This window comes from Nicotiana tomentosiformis, chromosome 1, assembly GCF_000390325.3.
Source record: "Nicotiana tomentosiformis chromosome 1, ASM39032v3, whole genome shotgun sequence".
Taxonomy (NCBI): Eukaryota; Viridiplantae; Streptophyta; class Magnoliopsida; order Solanales; family Solanaceae; genus Nicotiana; species Nicotiana tomentosiformis.
In genome coordinates, this window is record NC_090812.1 from 153,327,281 (window position 1) to 153,333,649 (window position 6,369).

Below are 6,369 nucleotides of genomic sequence, written 5' to 3' on the forward strand. Positions count from 1 at the left end.
ATGACATATCAAGTGCGGCCACAAAGCAAATTGTACGGACCACAACCCAGATCTGCAGCCGCACTGGAAAATTGTGCGGTCCGCAATGCCCATTTTGTGGCCGCAATGACAATTCTGCGGACTGCACTTCCCTACCCTGCAATCATCTTTCTACAATGTTTTTCACTGCAATCTCTAGTGTGTCCTTGCATTCTTTCTGTGTCTGAAATTGAATTGCAACTAACAATCACCTTTGCTTAGTACAGAACATGGTTCGCTTTAGAGAACGAAGTGACACTTCAAAAGGAAGGGGTGGCCCTTCCCAGGGACGAGGGAAGAGACCCTTTCATAGTGCCCAACAACTTGAAGTTAGAAAGAAGACAACAGCTGGCAGAGGGAGAGGTATAGATCTTTCTGGGACCAGTTCTTATGACCCTTATCGAGATGCATCAGAGGGCAACTCAGCCTCTGTACATGAGCAGCCATCTGTCCTATCAAGTCCACCAGGGAGATATCAGCTCAGGGATGAGCCGTCTTCATCACATAGCACCTCTGAGGGTTCGGAGAGTGCTAGTCAAGCTTTTGAGCCTTCTACTACACTTGTCCCCCAGGCACCAGAGATATCAGTTCAAGGCATCCCAGATGATGGCCGAGGGGGAGATACTACAGTTATCGGCCTTGAGCGGTCAAAGAAGAAAGAGGTATGGTAGGACAGATTCGTCAGTTTGGCTGCCTTCTCTAGCTTCTGTGGGTGGTGGCCAATGAGGTTGCTCACTCTTGAGAGACAGTTCCAATTAAAAGATCTAGAAAAGTACAACCCTGCAATCTTGAGGCAGTTTCGAGAGCGCAAGGGATGGATGTTGTTCACCTAGAGCGTGGTGGATGCAAAAACACACCTTGTCCGGGAGTTCTATGCCAATGTGGCGCATATTAAGAAAGGGACAAAGGTAACTAAAGTGAGGAACCTCAAGGTGAATTTTGACCAGCACTTATTGAACACCTACTTGGGGTTTGATGATGTCGATCCCACAGAGTATTTGGAGAAGTTAGAACTTGGGGATGCAGCTCGCCTGTGGCTAGCTGAAATTCTAGCAGCTCCTGGGGTGCCTCCACCATAGATCACAGCAGGGGTGGCTATTCAAAGAAACACTTTGAGTTTTGAGGCAAAGGGGTGGCAGACCTTTGTATGCAGCCGACTAGACCCGTGTCTGAATGAGACAAATCTTCCGATCCCGCGGGCAGTTCTAGTCGCCTCTATCATGACCGGGTACCCGATCAATGTGGGTGCCGTGATGTCGGCCAACATCTCTGTGGTCGCCAGGCAGGCTGACACATCCTATCTGTATCCCAACACCATTACTGAGTATCTTACGGATGTGAGGGTGGAGCCGAAAGATTTTGATACGAAGGTGCGGGCGAAGAAGCCCTTTTCATGGAACTGATTGATGGATGCACAGAACCCTAAGAAAAAGGGTCAGCCGACTACTACCACATGACAGTCTGATGAGCCATCGGTAGTAGCTGCAGAGGCAATTGACATGCCATCCACTTTAGCCGATCCTTTAGCTAGTGCAACAGTTATGCCTCCACCTCCAGCCTCAGGGCCAACAGCAGTCCCTGTCACAGATTCCACCTCAGCTTTGAAGCTGGTGTCGATGACTACTACTCCACTCTCTGTGATGCGAGTCTCCCAAACATTGGTAAGCCTTAACAACTAGATGTAGACAGCCACTGCAAAGCTATCTAACATATCCAGTACTGTTACAACATAGTCCTCCATCCCGGCACCTCAGATGCCCCCAATAGTGGAAGAAACATTGAAGAAGCTCCTGGACAAACAGAACACTATTATGGCTACACTGGTACAGCATGGGTCAGTGATCGAATATATGGGCAAAGAAGTTAAGAAAATGATAAAGACCCAGGCCTCTAAGAATTCAGTGGACAAGCTCCGTAGACAGGTTACCAAACTTGCGGCAGCTGGAGATATTCCATTTGATATGCTGATTGACCCACACCATACAAGCCCAGATCCTACAGCACCTACAGCACTAGTTGGCAAGTCTGAGGAGCCAGACTCTGCTGCTGACACTACTGAGGTAGTGCGTCAGATGTTCACCAACCCAATCACTCCCAGAGTTGAGGACGATGAGATCCAGTTGGAGGAGACTGAGGGTGGTGATGTTGTTGTGAGACTGAGGGTGGTTATTTTCTTCTTTTTCCTTATTCTGTATATATTCTCTCTTCCCTTCTCTCATTATGTATATATTCTCTAATTGTATATATTTGTATTGCTTTCAATAGTTTTTGTTTGTAGCTTCTTTATGTTTGGTTCTCTTACTAGTTAGTGTTTAATTTAGTAGTTTCTTATCTATTTAGTAACTTCTTTTTGAATTAGTAGCTTCTTTTTATGTTTTAGTGGATAATAACACTTTGTTTTCTTAATGCCACGGTTCTTTCCAAAGGTAGTTTTTGTGTGAACCGGGTGACTCTTCACAACGATGGATGGTGTGACAACCTTCTTACGGGACTGAGTCCGTTTTGGTGATTAGGTAATAATAGTAGTAGTAATGAATAAAAAGACCTAATTAAGTCATGCTCGAAGAGTCAAACATGCTTCACTTGGCACCAACAAACTTAACTACGTGCTTATGGTTAAAAATAAGGTTTTTGGAAAGAAATAGCTCTAGTTAGTGACTTTGTGACTCTTGTGTTGACTTAGGTAATCATCGAGTGGTTCAATCGAGCCATAGTGATTTTCAATCTTGAATATGGTCATTGTGGGCCCTCGACTCTATCCTCTTTAACAATCTAGTTGCGTGAGGGGTGGGGTGTTTTTGTTGCTAGTCCAAGCACCCGTGTGAATGGTCTAGAACTTGACCTGAATGTGTTTCAAGGCAAAATCTTAAGTTTTGCTTGGCTTGAGAAGTGATTGTAGGATTTCCTTGACCCGCTTGAATTTTTCCATTGCCTACCAATGTTGTTATCCCTAGTCAACCCATTTGAGCCTCGAGCCTTTCTCATTTGATAACCATGTTACAAGCCTTTATCCGTTTTGTCGTGACCCTCTCTTGGCACCCGAGCTTTCCTTAACACTCTTGTGAAACAATTGGCTATAAACGTAAGTTTGGGGGAGATACGAGGAACTTGAAAGAGGTATCAAGGCACATAAATAGAAAATAAATAATGAGAAGGAAAGTCAAGGAAAGAACAAAAAGAAAAAAATAAAAATAAAGTGAATAAGTGGAAAATTTGAAGGGATTCAAAGAAAAGTAATGATACAAAGCATGGAGAAATCAAAGAGGGAGAAAATGAATGCCATGATCAAGAAAGAGTGATTTTAAGTCTCTCTAGTTCCCCAAGGAAAAGATTGCGCTTCAAGGAATTGGCAAAGCATGAGCCGAGAATAAAACAATGGAGTGCTTAAGGAAAGGTGAACTCACTCAACCGTAGTGTATCCAACCTTGGTCCAAAAGCCTTCATTACATCCCGAAAAATCCCTACGTGATTTCAAGCCGAGTGAGCTTACATTAGTGGCGATCTACATGAGGGGCAAGCCTATGGTACTTGAAGTCGTACTTGCGGCATTCTCTTGAGAGAGATGAGTGAACCTTTCACAAATATTTGGATTGAGTGCTAAAATTCTTAAGTAAGCTAGGCAAATGGAGAGTAGAGGAGGAGGAGTTTGGGATCCACAATGACCTACATGAAAGAGCGAGCTTCCTTGATGAATAAAGTTAACTCTTGATGCTCAAGTGTCACATTATAACTATATATGCATAAAAGTTTAACTTGTCGCCTTGTTGATAATACATAAGTAGTGTGGGTACTTGTTTGTCCCAAATGATGTGTGAAGGGCTCACTTTTGTTTAGCTAGAATGGCCCTTAACTTGTGGAGGTGGGAACTATTTTATTTGCTTGAGGACAAGCAAAAACTTAAGTTTTGGGGAGTTGATAAGTGGGGATTTTGACCACTTATTAGCGCTTTTTAGCTTTTGTTTTAGTCTAAAAGCGTTTAATTGTGTTCCCTAAACTGATGAAATGTGCAAAATTACAGGAATATTGGAAGTTGGACTCCTGAGATGAAATCTGACTCAAAAATGAGTAATCAAAACACAAGGCAACAAAAGGAATAATGGCTTGCAAAATGCGGACCGCAGAATACCATTTGCCGCCGCAGACAATGAAGCAAATCCCAACAGGGTTTCCTAGCAAACTGCGGACCGCACAGGAATTATGTGACCGCAAATGAAGAACTGGAGATGAACTTCAGAGGGTGTGAGAATTTCCAAAGCCCAAGTCCCTCAAGAATGCTGACCGCACAGGAACTGTGCGGCCGTAGAAGTAAAGATGTAGACCGCACAAGACCAGGTTACGACCGCAGTGATAAATTTGTGGATTGCAAAAACAATGCCTTGCGGACGCAGTGGAGAATTGTGCGGCCGCAGAATCCCAGATCCTGCAAGATGAAGATTTTTGCGAACCGCACATGGAATTATGCGGCCGCAAAATCTCCTGAGGGGCATTTTTGTCCGAAATTTCCAATCTTTAATAAATAGACGAGTTTCACAAAATTAGGTCAACCTTTGACATCAGCAAGTCCTGTAGCCATTTTTCTTTGCTTCTTGTAGTAGTTTTCTATATTTTGGGATATTTTAACATAGATTTTATCATTTTGACTTTATAATATGAGTTTAATTAGTATTTCTTCTTCTGTTTCTTCAATTTCAAGCACGAGTAGCTAGATTTTTATTAGGGTTGTGACCCAACCTAGTGTGTAAACCTTATGGGTATCTAATTTAGTGCATGTTAATGATTGGGTGTTTATTATTTAGCCTTGTTCATGATTTGATTTGTGGAATTAATGGTTGCAAATATTAATTTATGTCTATTTGACTTAGTCTCTACTTGAGAAAGAGAGACTTAGTCTAGGAAAACTTGGCTAATAAGAAATTGGGTCAATTGAGAGTTCGATTAACCCAATTAAAGGGTTCAACCTAGAGATAGTAATAACTCGACTTGTGCTTTTATCATCCGTTTTGTGCAATACCCATTTGGACTTGAGAAAGCCAAATTGGGCAAAATCTCTCTTTGACCAAGAGGTATTGAGTGGGTAATTGAGAGTTGATAGCTATAATGCATCCCGATCAACAAAACAAGCAATAAGGTTTATATCTCATTAGGCAAACACCTAGGTGATGGTCATAGCCCTAGGCTTTTTACAAACTTGAAAAACAACAAAAACAATTACCTTAGTTTTATTTCTTAACTTTGCAATTTTAGTTTTAAAAATAGAAATAGAAACAAAACCAATTTGTGGAAGTGTAAATTAAGATAGATCAAACTCACGTACTAGAATATATACACCTAACTCCCATATAAACTCCCTGTGGATTCGATCCCAGCTCTTTGTTGGGTTACTATTATTGCAATCGACCGTTTCATATTCTTGTTATGGGGTGTGATTTGGACGAGATCAGTAATCCACACCTCTAAGCAACCGAGTAAATTCCTACCCCATGTGCACTACATCCCTTACGAATAACCATTCAAATTATTCCTTGATTTCCATATACCCATAAAGTGTAACGCACCATGCATCCAGAAATTTCCTTGTGTGGGTCATCCTCCAAACCATCCTCTACAAGTCATAAACGATCTACAAGTATGCCTTAGACCGAAACCCATACAACACATAACCATGCAATCAAATCGTCCATAGTAGACTCCCCCACTTAGCTCCAAGACATAGAATAACACATTCCTTAACTCACAATACCCATACTCTATTACTGCCATAATACCGCAGTCAGTACAACGAAACGTTTTCTCAAGCTCATGAAATACGAACCATAAAATACCTCAATCATCCGCTAAGCTCGCATTTATTCTCTTGATAGTGAAGTCAACTTTATCAACCAAATTCAAAATCAAATCTCAACACATACACCCCGCTGGTAGAAAAGAAACTCTCCACTCAACATTATAAGGAGCACACCTACGTAGATTACTCCGCATGAGATAACCCACATGATTAGCCTCAAATTGGCATCTTGCCATACCCTTTCGCAGCCACAATTACTACGCAATCACTTAATCTTTATGAGTCCAAACTCATTAACAACACATGAGAATTTAATTTGTTCCACAATTTAACAACGTGAAAAATCCTTCAACACACTCATAACTCGAGACTATACGTCAAATCGAGACAGACATCAAGCACCCAATAGCACTTTTTACCTCTCAAGCAATCTCTTTTCATCACATTCAAACCATCTGAACACATCCCGCAATCACACCATACTCATCATATAGCCATTCCACCGCTTATTAAGCCACAAATTTCACTCGTAGGGACACTACCAGACGCATAAGTCCAAATGCACA